The 19654-nt window shown below is 45.1% G+C and overlaps 1 protein-coding gene across 1 annotated transcript in view; it reads right to left on the bottom strand.

The window, feature by feature from the left end:
• The window catches only part of KCNIP1 (potassium voltage-gated channel interacting protein 1), a 394479-nt gene that overhangs the window by 281641 nt on the left and 93184 nt on the right, over positions 1 to 19654 (bottom strand). The window lies entirely within an intron of this gene.

The raw sequence follows: 19654 nt of genomic DNA, 5'->3' as shown, positions 1-19654 counted from the left end.
GAAAGATCATCCAAAACGGGCTAGTATGGGCTGTCTCACTTTACCTTTCAGAATTTAAAACTGGGAAGTCAGGCTCTCTGAGGAAAATGCGTTTGATTTCACTGATTTACAATGCTGTGCTAATTTCCGCTGTACAGCAAAGTGATCATACATATATATATGTTATATATATATACACACAAGCTACATACATATACACATTCTCTCTCTCTTTCTAAAGGTGTTTATCTGTTTATTTGGCTGGCCTGGTCTTTGCTGCTGCACGCAGGCTTTCTCTGGTTGCAGAGCGTGGGGGCTACTCTCCAGCTGCGGCGTGCAGGCTTCTCGCTGCAGTTGCCCCTCTCACGGTGGCACGCAGGCTCCAGGGCATCCAGGCTTCACTGGCTGCTGCGTCCGGGCTCCTCAATCACCATTCCTGGGCTCTATCGCTCAGGCTCAACCGTGGTGTCACCCGGCCTTAGTTGCTCTGAGGCATGTGAGATCTTCCCCACAGGGATCCAACCCTTGTCCCCTGCATTGCGAGGGAGATTCTTAACCACTGTACCACCAGGGAAGCCCCTACATTCTCTTTTTCTATATTATTTTCCATATGATTTATCACAGGATATTGAAAATAGTTTTCTGTGTTACCCAGTAGGACCTTGTTTAACCATTCTGTATGTACTAGTTTGCATCTACTAACCCCAAACTCCCAATCCATCCCCCACCCCCCCCACCCCCAGCAACCACAGGTCTGTTCTCTATGTCTGTGAGTCTGTCTCTGTATCATAGATAGCTCATATGTGTCATATTTTATTTTTTTCCTCTTTCCTTTTTTAAATTATGAAAGTATGATAACACATTTATAGCAAACTTGGAAAATACAAAACAAAGTCACATATAGTTCTACTATATATTATAATTATCATTTGTGCCATATTTTAGATTCCATATATAAGTGATATCATATATATACACCTTGCTGTTCACTTAGTTTGATAATGTCTAGGTCCATCAGTCACAGAAAACTAACCAGTTTAATGACATGGACCACAACCTTGTCTAACTCAATAAAACTATGAGCCATGTCATGTTGGGCCACCCAAGATGGATGGGTCATGGTGGAGAGTTCTGACAAAAAGTGGTCCAATGGAGAAGGGAATGGCAAACCACTTCAGTATTCTTGTCTTGAGAAACCCATGAACAGTATGAAAAGGCAAAAAGATAAGACACTGACAGATGAATTCAGATGACCATTATATCTACTACTGTGGGCAATAATCCCCTAGAAGAAATGGAGTAGCCATCATAGTCAACATGAGTCTGAAATGCGGTACTTGGTGCAGTCTCAAAAACAACAGGATGGTCTCTGTTCATTTCCAAGGCAAACCATTCAATATCATGGTAATCCAAGTCTATGCCCCAGCCAATAATGCTGAAGAAGCTGAAGTTGAATGGTTCCATGAAGACCTAAGACCTTCTAGAATTAACACCTAAAAAAGATGTCCTTTTCATTATAGGGGTCTGGAATGCAAAAGTAGGAAGTCAAGAAACACCTGGAGTAAAAGGCAAATTTGGCCTTGGAGTACAGAATGAAGCAGGGCAAAGGCTAATAGAGTTCTGCCAAGAGAACTCACTGGTCATAGCAAACACCCTCTTCCAACAACACAAGAGAAGACTCTACACATGGACATCACCAGATGGCCAATACCAAAATCAGATTGATTATATTCTTTGCAGCCAAAGATGGAGAAGCTCTATACAGTCAGCAAAAACAAGACCAGGAGCTGACTGTGGCTCAGATCATGAACTCCTTATTGCCAAATTCAGACTGAAATTGAAGAAAGTAGGGAAAACCACTAGACCATTCAGGTATGACCTAAATCAAATCCCTTATGATTATACAGTGGAAGTGAGAAATAGATTTAAGGGACTAGATCTGATAGATGGAGTGCCTGATGAACTGTGGACAGGATTCATGACATTGTACAGGAGACAGAGATCAAGACCATCCCCAAGGAAAAGAAATGCAAAAATGCAAAATGGTTGTCTGAGGAGGCCTTACAAATAGCTGTGAAAAGAAGAGAAGCAAAAAGCAAAGGAGAAAAGGAAAGATATACCCATTTGAAAGCAGAGTTCCAAAGAATAGCAAGGAGAGATAAGAAAGGCTTCCTCAGCGATCAATGCAAAGAAATAGAGGAAAACAATAGAATGGGAAAGACTAGAGATCTCTTCAAGAAAATTAGAGATACCAAGGGAACATTTCATGCAAAGATGGGAACAATAAAGGACAGAAATGGTATGGACCTAACAGAAGCAGAAGATATTAAGAAGAGGTGGCAAGAATACACAGAAGAACTGTACAAAAAAGATCTTCACAACCCAGATAATCACGATGGTGTGATCACTCACCTAGAGCCAGACGTCCCGGAATGTGAAGTCAAGATGGTGACTGCAGATGGTGACTGCAGCCATGAACTTAAATGATGCTTACTCCTTGGAAGGAAAGTTACGACCAACCTAGACATCATATTAAAAAGCAGAGACATTACTTTGCCAACAAAGGTCCATCTAGTCCGTCTATGGTTTTTCCAGTAGTCATGTATGGATGTGAGAGTTGGATGGTGAAGAAAGCTGAGTGCCGAAGAACTGATGCTTTTGAAATGTGGTTTTGGAGAAGACTCTTGAGAGTCCCTTGGACTGCAAGGAGATCCAACTGGTCCATCCTAAATGATATCAGTCCTGAATATTCATTGGAAGGACTGATGTTGAAACTGAAGCTCCAACACTTTGGCCACCGGATGCGAAGAACTGACTCATTAGAAAACACCCTGATGCTGGGAAAGATTGAAGGCGAGAGCAGAAGGGGACGACAGAGGATGAGATGATTGGATGACATCACCGACTCAATAGATATGAGTTTGAGTAAACTCCAGGAGTTGGTGAGGGACAGGGAGGTCTGGCGTGCTGCTGTCCATGGGGTCGCAAAGAATCAGATATGACTGAGTGACTGAACTGACTGACTGAGGTCCATTAGATGAATTGATCTTGAGCATAAGTTTGAGTTTTCAGAGTTTTATTAACAAGGGAACCAGAAAAGATGAAAAGAATGAGCTGACTTGCACTTCTTAGGGCAATGTGTCTATATGGACAGGGATAAACAAGGGAGGTTTTTATGGGCCAGACTTAGAAGGTGCTTAGCTGACTTTCTCTTACATTCAAATTGGTTAGAATTCAGTCACATGACCATCTCTAACCTCAAGGGAGCTGGGAAATTCAGTCCAGCTGTACACCCTGGAAGAAGAGTTTTGTGGTCAGTTAGAAGCTACAGGCCCAGTAGGGGCTGAATTTTAATACTTGTAAAATTCAGCATTAAGTACAAAAATATAGAAAAGAATCAAACCCTTTGTATTAAAATATTTGTGCTTTGAAATAAGTTGTATCCATATACTTGTGATGTTTAAGAAAATATAGCCTTGTGGAATCCTGGATGAACTTTTCCATTCTGATGTAAAATGCTTAATTGAGCAATTGATTTAGAATTCCGATTTTAAGTTGAAAGCTTACTCAGTCTAAATAAGTACTGGGACCTATAAATGAAAATAGTTTTTACCATATTTATAAGTCTAATGAATTGGATTAATAGCTGTTACTTGAATATTTGAGAAGGTTTGGTAGACAATTGAAGTACTTAAAAGATTCAAATATATTAAATCTATAAATGCAGTTTACAATGTTTAGAGCAATTTAATTAAACACATTTGTAAATGAGAAGAAACATTTCTCAAAGGTCCCCTTAAAAAGTGATTGTTAAAATTTGCTAGACTTATAAATAAATAATAAAATTGGTAAACTGAACTTTAAAGCTTATGGAAGAATCTGAATCTATATGAATTTGTAACTTTATTAAATTGAATATAATTTTAAAAGCCAGCCTTTGAGTACTATATTCAATGCCCAAAAGCTTCCCTTGAGGGGATCAAACTAATAGATTTTTATTATTAAAAATACAATTATGATTAAAGACTCAACCTATATAGAAAGAAGAGGTGAAGTCCCTAGGCTCATCCCCCAGGTAACCATCTTTACTGGTTTCTTGTGTGTCCTCCAGAAATGTCCTTTGCATACTCATATAATTTTCCCTCCTCCACCACTGTTTTTACACAGAGGTTTAGTCTATCTGATATCTTGCATTGCTTTTTCACTTAATGATATATCTTTGAAACACATTTGTGCCTCTTGTAAAAACAAAGATAAAAAATTTTCCTTTTCATCTCTCTCCTCCAGGTCATGGATAAATTCCTCTCCAGAGTCAGTTGTCTCATTGTCTCCACTCCTCTCCTACTCAGTCCACAAAGACCCTCGTCACACAAAAATGGTACTTAGCCAGAACAAGGGTGGCTTCTGTGTTACCAAACCCACTCAGTTCTGCGTTGTCCTGATCTGCAGCTTTTGCGGCTTTTCTCTCTCTTTCTTTTCCCTTCCTGGGCTTTCCAGATTCTCCCACCTTCTCCTGATGCTCCATCACCTTCTATCCTTCTATCCTCTCCTACCTAGACATTGTATCTAACAGAACCTTAAAAATCTGGACCTTACATATCCTTTTGTTATCCTAGGTCTTTTCATGAAGTGACCACATCTCTGCCCAGGGCTTCCTTTCCCACCTATATGCAGATGATCCATACATTTATATGTCCAGCCCAGAAGCCTCCTTCAAGTTCTCAATGTTCTCAACATATGGGCAACTGCTTAAACAGCACTTGGCCCTAGATGGTTCAAAGGCAAGTCTGGCTACATAATTTGTTGGACCAGTGCAAAATGAAAATTCAGGTCCTGTGATTAAACAAAAATTCTTAATGATTTCAAGATGGTCATTATTTAGGAGGGGAGGGTGCTACACAGTTTGCAGGATCTTAGTTCCCAGACCAGGAATTCAAGCTGGCCATGGCAGTGAAAGCATGAGTCCTAACCAGTGGACTGCCAGGGAATTCGGTCAGGATGGTGATGGAAGAGCATCAAAGCAAGGGTGGTTCCCTATGCGACTGCATAAGTCATGCACCCACGAAGCCGCCCCTGCTCAAAGGTATCTCAGACTCAGGTCTAAAAAATCACACCCCACCTTCCCACCAAAGTCACCTTTTCTTGTCTTTGCTATCTTAATAGATGGCACCTCCACGACCATCCAGCTATGTGAGCTCAGAAACCAAGAGTTGCCCTTGACCGTCCCTCTCCTGCACCACCACATTGTCCAGGGCACCACCAGCCCCTCACTAGGTTTCCACACTTCCTAGGCTAGCCCAAGGGCCATTGCCTCTTAGCTGGCCTAAGGCAACAGGTTTCTCTCTGATGCCCACACCCCCTTCCTCTCCACATCATTCTACAATCTCCAATATGACCAGAGAGATTTGTTCTTTTTTTTTTTTCAAAATATAAAACTAAGCCGACCCATTGGAAAAGACCCAGATGCTGGGAAAGATTGAGGGCAGGAGGAGAGGGAGGTGACAGAGAATGAGATGGTTGGATGGCATCACCAAGTTAGTGAACATGAGTTTGAGCAAACTCCAGGAGACAGTGAAGGACAGGAAAGCCTGGCGTGCTGCAGTCCATGGGATCACAGAGTCAGATATGACTTAGTGACTCAACAAGCACAGCACCGCTAACCATTACAACTCATCCTTCATTCCATAACAATCCTTTACTTCAGCAATCCTTTGCTTTAACTGCTGCCCATTAAACTCTCCCACAGAATGTTTTTTCCTTTGACTCTTTGCATGGTACTTTTGACACATAACAGCTTTTATATTTTTGTAATTAAGTTGGTCAGTCTTTTCCTTTGTGGCTTTGGAGACTGGTGTTCGTCTCAGAATGATTCTATAAAAACATTGTCCATGTTTTCTTTGTTTATTTTGCAGTCTCACTTTTTTTGTATGTAAGTGCATGATCATTGTTTGGGTGTGAGACGTGAGGCTCCAGCTTTGTTTTATTCCAAACGCCTTGTTGGCAACCCCTGGCTGAGCCATCTTCTCCTCTGAATCACAAACTGACCTTGATCTGGCTCTGAATTCCCATTTGTGTCGAGTTTATTTCTGGCCTTTCCATTTTGTTCCATTGATCTCTCTTGCCTTGGGTACAAGTTTTCTGATAGCCTGACTTGATTCAAGGATAAAACCTAGACTTCTTTTCGGGGTTTGAATGTCTTTCCCTCAATCCTCCATAAATAACAATTCCTTCCACAGAGCTTTTCTCTTTAGTTCTTAATAAGAGATGAGGACAACAGAAGTTCAAGACTCTATTTTCTGATGAAGTCTGGAATGCCATTACTCTGAGCTATTGATTGAGGGCAGAGTTTTCAGCCAAGATGATGGTGGAGTTGATATCCTTGTATGGAAGCTGAAGAGCCCAGCAGAGATGAATCTCCCTCACAGAATGGGCTGGGAGTCTGGATTCCTGGCGCTTGTGCACATCCCTGGGATTTCATGTGGGCCCATCTCCTTTCTTCTTCTAAATAGTCCAAGACTTCAAAACTCAATTCAGTTGTGTCTTTACCCAGAGAACCTCTGGTGAGGCTCCTCTCTGTGCTGCTTGCCTGGGTTCGGCTCTGCCTTAGCTCCCAGCACGTGCGCACAGTAAATAAAACCCCATCTTTTCTCTAAACTAGCCCCCGAGGCCACTGTGGGCTTCCCCAGGGCAGGATCTAGGTCTGGGTTGACTTGTGCTGTTTACTTTGCACTCACCCTCAGCTCAGCACTCTGGGATACATGTGGGTTGGAGGTGTGTATTGATTTTTTGCATAAAAGCAATATATGCTCATTGTAGAAGATCCAGATAACAGAATTGCCCTAAACAACCCCCCCCACCCCCGCCAGGCCCAATGCCTTTTCCAGAAGAAACCACACAGTGTGGCATCTTGGTAAACATCTATGGAAGAGCTGACCTGCTTTCCCACACTGGCTAACTGTTTACACCCCTTTAGAGATGAAAGTAGTTTACTCATATCCCACTTTTATTTTATCAGATGGTGTCACTTCTGCTGAACTCTACTGGTCAAAACTCAAGTACTGCCCAGATTTCAGGAGACAATGCACAAACCCCAGGTAACTGTTGGCCTTAGTTTGGAAGTGTTTTGTAAGAAGAAGGGAGAGAGTAACATGGAGGTCAGCCTGAAAAAATGAAGAGAGGAGATGATGCAAATGGCTCTGCACACCCTTGGTGGTGGGGCGGGGTGGCAGTCAGATTGATGAAGACCACATGATATACAGGGCATGGGCAGCCTGATCTTCAAGAGGAGAAAACTTCCATTAATATGATAGACATTGAGCTGAGCACAGTGTATTTATCACCTCAAAACCTCAAAACGACAGTCAAATCCAACTGCTGTCTTGGTATGTCAGGAGCAGAACCCAGACTCAAAGAAGTTTGGGGAGTCGTCCAAGGTCAGGGAGCTGGGAAAACCACAAACAGGAGTACACACTGGTGTCTGCCCTGAGTGTAAAGCCCTAACACACTCCTAGCCACCACCTACACCTCTCCTGAGTTTCTGTAACATAGGACCTACAGACAGGAAACCTACAAAGCTTGGGAGTCTTGGAATCCTAATGCCCAGAGGCACCCTGGAATGGTCTCCATCTCAGCCCTACCTGTGGGGACCTCAATCAGTCCCCAAAAGGGTGTGTCACCCTTGTCCCCCATTCCTGGAAGTATCACCCAATGGATTGCCTCCATTCTGTCTCTGCCCCCCTGGCATGGCTGGGGTTTCCCAGGTGCTCAGGAGGCAAGTCCAAGGGCTCCCATCTTTGAATCATCTCTGCTGCCACCTGTGTGCCCGTGAGTGCTCTGTACACGTGCTCCATCTGCACTGCTGATTCTTGTGGCAGACTTTATTTTCTTGGGCTCTGCAGATGGTGACTGCTGTCATGAAATTAAAAGACGCTTGCTCCTTGGAAGAAAAGCTATGACAAACATAGACAGTATATTAAAAATCAGAGACATTACTTTGTCAACAAAGGTCTGTATAGTCAAAGCTATGGTTTTTTCAGTAGTCATGTATGGATGTGAGAGGTGGACCATAAAGAAAGCTGAGTGCTGAAGAACTGATGCTCTCAAATTGTGGTGTTAGAGAAGACTCTGAAGAGTCCCTTGGACAGCAAGAAAATCAAATCAGTTGGTTGTAAAGGAAATCGGTCCTGAATATTCATTGGAAAGACTGATGCTGAAACTGAAACTCCAATACTTTGTTCACCTGATGCAAAGAACTGACTCATTAGAAAAGACCCTGATGCTGGGAAAGATTGAAGGCAAGAGCAGAAAGGGACAACAGAGGATGAGATGGTTGTATGGCATCACTGACTCAATGGACGTGAGTTTGAGCAAACTCAGGGAGATAGTGAAGGACAGGGAAGTCTTGCTTGCTGCAGTCCATGGGGTCACAAAGAGTTGGACATGACTTAGTGACTGAACAACAACAGCCTATTGGCTAATGAGCATCAGGGGAGAAAATTCATTGATGTGGTTGTCTTGGTGAAAGAGATAGACCTTCTGTGAGATCCAGACAGTGCTAGATAGTGGTTGCAGAGGGTGAGGATAGTGGCAGAGGGAAACATTTATTAGGCATCATTTGTGCACTGGGCACATAGTAGTGCACCACAGGCACACACCTCACATCATCATCCCCTAGCAGCCCCAGGGGGCAGGTAGTATGAACTTGTAGAAATATGGACACAAGTTCTCAGAAAGGTGACATAATAGGCCCCAGGTCACATAGTTAATAGGAGGCTGAGACCAGACTCAAAAGAAATTCTTCCAACTTCTAGTAGAGCACTCTTCAATAGATATGACCCAAAGTTACTTTTAGAGCTTTTAAAAAGCAAACCGGAACCAGGATTGTTAGGCTCCCTTCCTATCTAATGTCTGGAAGTGTACCTGCTGTGGGTGAGGGCTATGGGGGCCTGGATAGCCGCAAACTGCCTTCTGCAATCCTTTAACTCGAGTCTAGGATCTTGAGAGACGTAACAAAGACCATTAGATTGAAATAGGGGCCATTTCCTCTAATACAGTAACTTTCCTTTAAATTGAGAAACTAAGTGACTGGGCGATATCCTTTTAATAGCTGCTCAGTGTAAATGCATTTTGAGAGCAAATGTTCCTTCAGAAAAAATCATTTCTAATGTTCTTTCAAATTGTCAATTTGGAGGATGAAGGGGAATGTGATTAGAAGACCAAAATAACAAAGAATTTTGAGACCAGCAAAAACGTTGCCTGCACGAATGTATAATTTAAACTGCAGAAGTGCTCTCACAGTTTTGATGCCAAATATACTTAATCAGTAATAATCCTGTCCCTCAAGAAGGCTCCTAATTTGCTTTATTGCCTTTTTAGATTTGTCCCCTTTCATTTTCTAAAATATAATCATAGTTCAGTGACTCCATCTGTGAGCGATTCAGCTATGAATTCTGGGTGGTAATGATGTACAACCAGTGTATAACAATTCCTTAATCACGCTGTTTCCTCTATTGTCGCCTCATTTGAATTCATGGTTTCCAGAAAATTCAATTATATTTGCAATTTCATCAAGAAATTACTCAGATAAATAACTGACAGAGTAACAGTTCACTTATTTGTCAGGAATGAAGCAAAAGGAAGGGGTACAGAGAGAAGAAATGACAGAAGACAGATTTGGTAAAAAGCAGCATCAAGAAGTTGAGTTTTCCTGAGAGGCAAACAGGAAGGGTGGCGATTTGACAGCTGAGGATGCCAGCTTGGCCAGTGACAGGGGTTTGACAGGAAACCCCTAAATGAAGGGGCTTCCCTCGTGGCTCAGATGGTAGAGAATCTGCCTACAATGCAGGAGACCCAGGTTCAATCCCTGAGTCAGGAAGATCCCCTGGAGAAGGGAATGCCTACCCACTTCAGTATTCTGGTCTGGAGAATTCCATGGACAGAGGAGCCTGGCAGACTGCAGTCAATGGGGTTGCAAAGAGTCGGACATAACTGAGTGACTAATACTTTCACTTTGAACACTTCCTAAATGAAACCTCCTCACAGATCAGGCCTGGCCTAACTTCCCTCTCTGGAGCCATCACTGGCTTTTGCTGCATTTGTGACACCCTTGCCTTCATTCCAGGTAGAAACTGATGACAGGACATTTGTGACCCCATTACCACCTCTGTCATCTGAGTTTCATATTGGATTTTGGCTGCCACATACCCCAGCTGCTTTCTGGTTGCTGTGCAAGGCCTTCCCTCGACCTGAATCTTACCCATCAAGAGTCTCTGAGTTTCCAAGAAGAAAATTAGTCATTGTGCACAAAGCCGACTAGCATCTGTTGGCCTCCTGCCTGTTAGGGGCATCTGGCTCATTACCCATCCGCTGTTGGAAGATCCAGTCGTCACACAGGATGTATTTCATCTGCACTCAAAGCCCACATCTGTCCTAGTCTCAGTCCTAGGTGCTACCAAACACGCATCCCTCTATATGCTCCCATGGGAAATAGGACTCAGGGACAGAAAGAGAGCCACCGTTGTGTCCTCTGTAGTGATAGCACGAGGGGTCTTCACTGTGATACGTGGATTTTTCTAGTGGTGCACAGGGGCTTCTACAGGTGTGTTGCATGGGCTCCAGAGTGTGCAAGCTCAGTAGTTGTGGTACATGAACTGACTCTGTTTTGACTTGCAGGCTTAGCTGGCCTGGGGCATGTGGGATCTTAGTTCCCTGACCAGGGATCAAACCCTCATCCCTGCATTGGAAGGCAGATTCTTAACCACTGGAACACCCAGCACTAAGTATTTTGGAGGCTGGTCTTGCAGACAGTTACCACTAAGCCATGGCAACAGCCACCAGCTCAGGTCCTACTCAGGGCAGCTGCTGGGACAGACAACGTGTGCTCTGCGCTCTCCCGGAAGCAGATATAATCACCAATGATAGCCTTCTTTTCTTTTCAGTGAATGTTAGCTGATGTTCTTCCAGGTCACAGATGCCCAGGACAGCAAAGCTTCCTTCCTTCTCCCCTCCACATACACAGGGGAGGGGAAGCTGAGGCACCTCTGTAGAAAACAATACTCTGTTCAAGGTTCTCTACTCTGGCATTCACCTCCTATCAGAGATGTATTTCTCACTATCAATTAGCTTGCATATCTTTTATAATTAAGCTTTGAGAAAAAAATTGGTGGTGACGGAAAGTGGACGACATCAATACCCTTTAGCTAAAGATGTCCAGGGACCCACCCTGGTTGAACAGCGTTGGGTTGGTTGACACATTGCACTGAGGGGCAATACCCACCAGGGGCAGCAGTGAGCTGCATGCATTGCATTGAGAGGGAATGCCCGCCAGGGGCAGCAGTGAGCTGCACGCATTGCACTGAGGGGCAATGTCCACCAGGGGCAGCAGTGAGCTGCACGCATTGCATTGAGGAGGAATGCCCACCAGGGGCAGCAGTGAGCTGCACGCATTGCACTGAGGGGCAATGTCCACCAGGGGCAGCAGTGAGCTGCACGCATTGCATTGAGGAGGAATGCCCACCAGGGGCAGCAGTGAGCTGCACGCATTGCACTGAGGGGCAATGTCCACCAGGGGCAGCAGTGAGCTGCACGCATTGCATTGAGGAGGAATGCCCACCAGGGGCAGCAGTGAGCTGCACGCATTGCACTGAGGGGCAATGTCCACCAGGGGCAGCAGTGAGCTGCCTGGGTAAGAGGGTGCTCAGGAAAGAGGAAAGGATTGAGGCTTGTGTGCGGTGAGTTCAGGTAGAGGTCAGGGAAGAGGGCCTTGGCTCTGGATTGGATGCTCTCAGGTAGCAAGGGATCTTTATACATCTTATCTGTCAGGCAGAAGTAGTGGAGAAGGAAATGGCAACCCACTCCATTATTCTTGCCTAGGAAATCCCAGGGACAGAGGAGCCTAGCAGGATGTGACTGAGCAGTTAAGACGACAACAACAATAACAACACATGATGCTGTTACTGGTAAACCAGCAGGAGGCAGTCATTCGGATTAGCCAGAAAAGGGAGACACTGGTCATTTCTGTGGTGCAGACAAGGTTCTTGCTTTTGTCCGTGTTCATGATTGTGTTCTGGGGTGTGATTGTGAAGTGGCCTTATCTGTATCTTGCCCCATTCTGGTCAGTGTAGCTTTGCCTGGTGTCCATGTTCCGGGAAACCATTTATGTTTAACAGGTAAGCACCAGGACCCAGCCAGGAGTGCCAGGACAACTCCTACCTGTAAGGGTGTTTATCTCTTTCTGAATGATGTGCTTCTCCAAGGTCGCTCAGTTGGTAAAGAATCTGCCTGCAATGCAGGAGACCTGGGTTCAATTCCTGTGTTAGGAAGATTCCCTGGAGAAGGAAATGGCAACCCACTCCAGTATTCTTGTCTGGAGAATCCCATGGACAGAGAAGTCTGGCAGGTTATAATTCATGGGGTCACAAGAGTCAGACACAACTTAGCAAGTAATCACCACCAAGGTCATGGATACTTTCTTCATACCTGTGTTCTCAGTTATTTCACACGTTCCTCTAAATATTATCAAGCAGTGCCAGGACCATAGGAACACACAAGTCAGCCACAGCTGAGCCCTCCATGGTCCTGCAGAAGTGACAGTGAGAAAGTGGGGCAGGATGAGTAAACTGCTTGAGCTTCACAAGGATGTTGAGTGTGTGTTAAGTTGCTTCAGTTGTGTCTGACTCTTTGCAACCCTAAGGACCATAGCTCACAAGGCTTCTCTGTCCATGGGATTCTCCAGGCAAGAATATTGGAGTGGATTGCCTTGCCCTCCTCCAGGGGATCTTCCTGACCCAGGGATTGAACCTGGGTCCCTCATATCTCCTGTATTGGCAGGCGGGTTCTTTACCACTAGCACCACCTGGGAAGCCCCTCACAAGGATGTTATCAGGTACAAAATGGGAGGTACACTGCAGGGCCAGGAGGTGCTTTGTGCTAGAGCCAAGGCTGAGAGGAGCCTTAACAACAAACAGGAGTTGATCAGAGAAAGAGAAGGGAGAGAATGTTCCCTTTGAGGGGAGCAGCTAGGTCAAAGCTGTTGAACTTAGTGGGACAGAAACAAGCCTGGATAGTAGGCCAGGGGCAGCCCCTCGAAAACCTTTCAGAGGAGTCTGGGTAGAAATTAGCCTATGGTGAGTGATGGGGAGTCATGGAAGGGTTATTAACTGGGAGAGACCTGGTCTGTCATGCTTTGCATGAGATGCTCAGAGTGCCCAGGAGAAAGGAAGACAGGCTTCAGTGACCAAATTGGGCCTTTGTGAGAGGATGCCTCAGGTCCCAGACAACCGTTTCTTGCTATCAGAGCAGAAGAAGCCACATGAGCAGGTGAACCTGAAGGTAGAGTTAAGAGAGCTGACCCATGGCCGAGCGTCTGGTCCCTCGGCTGCTTCTGATCCTGGCTGATGTATACCTGGCACTTACTGACCCCCAGCATTGCTCCAAGCCCCTCTGTGGATTGTTTTATTTTATCCTCACAGTGACCTGACAGAGAGTCTCAATTTTCTTAGCGCTAAGTCATAGGTGATGAAATGAAGCACCGAGAGGTTGAGCGATTTGCTCAAGATCATACAGCTATTAAGTGGCAGAGCAAAAGTTCCACCCTGAGCAGTGGAATGTGTTCAGGATACGTGTTACTGTCCTGTGAGCCTCCCAAATGTGGGCTCTGCCCTGGGCTCTTCGCTCATCTGGACCTCACAAAACTGGACCACAGGTGTGCTGCTCTCCAAGTTCATTCGGGGCCCAGAGTACAATTTGGAAAGGGAAGGCTATTTTCAGGAGTGGAGGAAAGAGCTGGAAGTTTAGTAGTTACAGAGGAGCTTTTTGACTTAACAAGTGTGCCAACTTTAAGTTCTGAGCACCCAGTACAAGGTGTGCTGGTTCAACACTAACTCTTGGAAATTCTTATGTATATTTAAACGTATGCGTAAGTGAAGTGAAGTGAAAGTCACTCAGTCATGTCTGACTCTTTGTGACCCCATGGACTATAGTCCATAGAATTCTCCAGGCCAGAATACTAGAGTGGGTAGCCCTTCCCTTCTTCAGGGGATCTTCCCAACCCAGGGATCGAACCCAGGTTTCCCGCATTACAGGTGGATTCTTTACCATCTGAGCCACTCAGGAAGTCCAAGAATACTGGAGTGGGTAGGCTATCTCTTCTCCAGAGGATCTTCCCGACCCAGGAATCGAACCGGGGTCTCCTGCATCGCAGGTGGATTCTTTACCAACTGAAACACGCACAAAACCACTGACTGCCTATCTTCGTCTTTCATTTGTTTAGTTTTTTTTTTTTCTTTTTTTGATGTGGACCATTTTTTAAAAAGTCTTTATTGAATTTGTTGCAATATTGCTTGTTTCATGTTTTGGTGTTTTGACCTCGAGGTATATGGGATCTTCGCTCCTAGATCAGGGATGGAACCTCTGCTGCCAGCTTTGAGAGATGAAATCTTAACTTCTGGACCACTGGGGAGAGCCCCTGCTTATCTTTGAAATAGATGGCAATAGAACGTGGTGGAGATAAGGCAAGAGAGGGCTGGATTCTCATTTCTGAGGAAGCTTTCTCATGGAGATGCTATGATAACTTTGACAGTCCAGGCAGAATTTTCTGCTTTGAATAAGGGATAAAATGCTGCCTCTGCCCTTCCTGCCTGTGCAACCCTCCACAGGTCACTTAAACTCTATGAGCCTCAGTTTTCTCATCTGTAAATTGGAAACAATAATGCTCACTTGGTGGGTTGTTTCAAAGATTTGAAAGCACTCTTGAAGTGTCTGTTAGGGTATGTGGCACCTAATGGATGCTGGGTAAATGACAGGAAATATTAAAACCAGTAATTTTAAACAGCACTCTAGATCACTAAAAAGTACAGCTTTATTTCTCTGTGATGAGAGTGGAGGAGGAGTGAGGAACAGACTTTGAATTGGGTCCAGACAAGCTCATGGGCTATTATTTGTTTGCAGTATCTTTTCGTTTGTGGCTTTATATCTTGTCTATTTTTAAAAACTGTTAAATAGAAATGGATGCTTCATTGGTGATTGTTCCCTTTGGTGGTCAGTGTTCCTCAAGCAACTCTCTCCATTAATGAATCACCATGACAACCTGCCCACTTAAGAGGCTTGCAGCTGGCCCACGCTTCTCCCAGGGAGTATGTGGTCACTCCTCCAAGGGCCTGGGGGCTTCCATAACTGGACAGAGGAGGGGGGAGTGCATCTACCTTTAGGACCTAAAATGTGGGCATAGAGGGCACAGGGTCTGGCACACAGTAGATACAAAACAAATGCTGGTGGAAGTAAAATGAGATAACGTGATTTGGGAGAGGGTGTTCTGAAATGGCAATTGCCCTGAGTCCAAAAATGTAAGGTGCCTCATGCTGCTAGGAAGTGATGGTGAGGACTCTACTAAGAATTATCCTGGCCTGGGATAGTTCTATTCTTTCATTCATTCAACATTATTAATAAGCTAGGCCCTTATGTAATGAAATACAGTTTCTATCCTCATAGAGCTCACAAAGTAGTTAGAGAAACTCTGAAATAGACAAAATCCAGGGGGGCAAGCGCTTCTGAGAGGAATACATGGGATGCTGTGGGAGCCCAGACTTGGGGTGATCCTGGAGGACTTCTCAGAGGAAGAGTTGTCAAGTCTGGGCACGGATGGATGAGCACGAGTCATGCAGGAGGAAAGAGGACAGGGATGGGATGTACGTGCCTGCCCCTAGTGGAAGAAATGGCATAAGCACAAAGAGAGGGAACGCGATGACTCCAGCCAGAGACTCAGGACCTTCTGTGTCAGCAGGCTCTCATTTGTAAGCAGCAAGAATTAAGCCTGGATGATCTAAGCAGGAGGATTGGTTGGCTTATTGAGAAACACCAGGGGGCATGAGTGATCAAGAACCCACCTGTCAATGTAGGAGACTTGAGATGTAGATTTGATCCCTGGGTTGGGAAGATCCCCTGGGGTAGGAAATGGAAATTCACTCCAGTATTCTTGCCTGGAAAATTCCATGGATGGAGGAGCTTCGCAGGCTACAGTCCATGGGGCCGCAAAGAGTCGGACATGACTGAGCCACTGAACACACACACACACACACACACACACACACACACACACACACACACACACACACACACACACTTGGAAGCTATGTCTCAGAGGTAGCCCCTGATATAGCATTGATGAACTGGTCCTGGGAAGATATCCACTGTCAACTGGCGTCAATGTGGTGGTTGTTTGGCCAACATCAGTGAGGATCAATTCTGGATGCTGCTCCTGAAAACTAGATATGGTGGATCCCCTGCCACCTCTTTCACAAACAGGTTTAACGTGGCTCCAAACTCTTCAAGTCATAGCTTCCAGCTCTAACCTTGGGCCATGAGGGTCTGATTAACTGGGTAGGACATCTGTGTTCACCATAGCTACCAAAGAGGCTGGAGCAGAGGGTATGCAGAGTTCCTAGCTTTATGGAGGTAATCTCTGCTTTGCATGTAAAAGTGAAAGTGAAGTCGCTCAGTCGTGTCTGACTCTTTGCGACCCTGTCAACTGTAGCCTACCAGGCTCCTCCGTCCATGGGATTCGCCAGGCAAGAATACTGGAGTGGGTTGCCATTTCCTTCTCCACTGCTTTGCATGAGGGTTTTCCAGATACAGTGTGGAGGGATGAGCAATGCTGGGGAACTAACAAGGGAAGCTTTATCATGGGAGACTCTGGGCTCACAGAGGTGAGTAAGACATGATAATTGCCTTCAACCTAATGGAAGTGACAGTCTTCTCCACAAATAACTCAAGAGACTGGAGAAAGTGCAGGGAGAGAGCAGAGCAGAAATTGGGCAAGGCATAGAATGAGCCAACATTAGGGTTCCAATTTGTAACCTTTGGACTGTGATGTGGTAGGAACCCCTATGATGTCCGTGTGAGTAATGCTGACCGTGAACCATTCTGCCCCCAAGGTTTGTCTGAGTCAGTGGGACAGGACTGGGTAGGACTGTCCTGTTAGGTTTAACAGTCCTTCAAAGACAGGGCTGTCCTCCAGACACCTGGGGGACAAATTAACTGAACCCTTAATTAATTCAGCATTAATTGAACCCTACAGAAATAGCTTCTATTTTATATTTGTAATGACATGTTGGACCATTGAACCTGCAGGGCTGCAACTTCCACCGGAAACAACCATTTAAATCTGGGTGATTGCCTCGTGAGGGCAGCATAACTCCTCCAAAGTTCTGATGAATTTGGGAGGCGCTCAGCCCTCTGAGGATAGGGGAAAACGCTGGGAGAGGCTGAGAAGGCAAACCTTAGTACCTCAGTAGAACAGGAGCCCCACTTATAAAAGGATGAAGTGTCTTTATTCCAGTCTCTCTGGTCAGAATTGTTCTGCCCTAGCTCTATTCTCCAGGATTGGATAAACCAAATCCCTTTAAGTTCTTTATATCTTCAGTAGGACCACTGAGCACATCTGTATTTCTTTTTGTCCAAGAATGCTTTTGTTTCATCTGACTTTTCTCATTTTAGATATAATTTGTGTTATTATGTGTCTATGTATTTCTGCTGTTCTTCTGACTTGCTGATGCATAACAGGTATTGATAAGAAAGTCCATATTCAACTAGAATTCTTTCAGTGCTGTAGTCGGTGGAATAACGGTCATCCCCAAAATACTCAGGGTTTCCCTGATGGCTCAGTGGGGAATAATCCACCTGCCAGTGCAGGAGACACAAGTTTGATCCCCGAATCAGGGAGATCCCCTGGAGAAGGAAATGGAAACCCACTCTAGTACTCTTGCCTGGGAAATCCCATGGACTGAGAAGCCGGCAGGCTACAGTCCTTGGGTTGGCAAAGAGTCAGACATGATGAGTGCCTGAGCACACACACACACTTGTGAAGCGCAGACTGTAGGGCACATAGGCTTCAGTAGTTGCAGCTCCCGAACTCTAGAGTGTAAACTCAATTGTGATAGTTGGGTGCACAGGCTTACCTGCTCCTTGGCATGTGGGGTCTTCTTGGCTCAGGGATTGAACTTGTGTCTCCTGCACTGGTAGGAGGATTCTTGACCACTGAGCCAACTGGGAAGCCCCACATTTTTGTTGTTTTGAGCCACTGAGTGTTAATTTGTTAGAGCAGCATTAGGTAACAGATACAGTGCTTATTCTCAGGGCTTCACTATCAGGCAAGGAGCCACCAAGAAGATGTTAGAACCAAGACTCTTGAAGGGCATAGAGTTCTGAATAGGGAACAAAAGCTTTATTTGTAGACTTGTTCCTCCTGAAAAACAATGACAAACCTATTTGCTGGGCAGCAGATGCAGAGAATGGACGTGTGAACATGGTGAGGGAAGGGGAGGATGGGATGAGTTAGGAGATTAGAACTGAGATATTCATATACACACCACCACGTGTGAAATAGCTGTCTAGTGGGAAGCTGCTGTACGGTACAAGAAACTCAGCGCGGTGCTCTGTGACGACCTAGAGGGGTGGGATGAGGAGTGGGCGGGGAGATACGTATATGTATTTATGACTGATTTGTATTGTTGTGAGGCAGAAACTGACACGATAAGAAAAATAATGATCCCAATTTTGTGTCATGGGGTATTTGATTGTTATGGTGATCAGGAGAAGTTAGTATGAAAAAAGGAGCTATTTTCATTGTGAAGGGAGACTAATCTTAAAAAGTATACTCCTTTGAATGGTCCTGAGATTCTGCATCCATTAGCCATCATGAAATCAGAATCCCCCTGAGGTTGTCGGCCATCTGGGCCTCTGTTTTCTGTTCTCAAGGGGCTGTGTCCCTGGTGGTGGTAACAACAGAGGGGCACAGGAAGACCGAAGTGAGTTAGGGGGGCCAAGACTTCTCTGCATCCTGATGGGACACTGGAGGTGATCTGCACATGGAGGGAGTGGCAAGACTCCTGATAGTAGGGGGTCCCTCTCAGTTTTAGTCCTATTGTCAGATCAGGAGTGAGACTCAAAGGTTAAAATAGACCCAGTGGGAAAATGTAGAAAACTTTGGAGTAAAGAACCATTCCTAGGCATTTGATGACAACTGAATTGGTAGGAAATGTGGCTGCTCTAACTGAAACCAAGAGACGGGAGCAGATAATGTTGTTCTTCCATGTCAAACGTCCACTATTTCCCTTTTTGCTAAGAAATATTTTCCCCATTTCCCTCTGAGAAACATCCCTCTCCTACCTAGTCATTTTGGTTAAGATGGGGTTAAATACATCCCTTACTCCAGGATCCTGGGGAAGGGAATGGCAACCCACTCCAGTATTCTTGCCTGGAGAATCCCATGGACAGAGGAGCCTGGCGGGCTGCAGTCCATGGGGTCACAAGGGTCAGACACATTGAGTGGCTAGACCGCCACCACCACTCCAAGAACCACATCACCTAGAACGAATCAGTCACAGAATTTCACTCTCTGGCCACAGTGACTGGTTCATTGTTGGGCACATAGCCCAAGCTGGCCAATCAATGAAAGTCCTCTTCCTGATAGTTGCGGTCATTAAATGGACACATTACTTTGCCAACAAAGGTCCGTCTAGTCAAAGCTATGGTTTTTCCAGTGGTCATGTGTGGATGTGAGAATTTGACTGTAATGGAAGCTGAGTGCCAAAGAATTTATGCTTTTGAACTGTGGTGTTGGAGAAGACTCTTGAGAGTCCCTTGGACTGCAAGGAGATCCAACCAGTCCATCCTAAAGGAT

Source organism: Cervus elaphus, chromosome 25 (assembly GCF_910594005.1).
Source record: "Cervus elaphus chromosome 25, mCerEla1.1, whole genome shotgun sequence".
NCBI lineage: Eukaryota > Metazoa > Chordata > Mammalia > Artiodactyla > Cervidae > Cervus > Cervus elaphus.
Note: the sequence above shows the minus strand (reverse complement) of the source record. Positions and strands in the feature narration are given on the sequence as shown.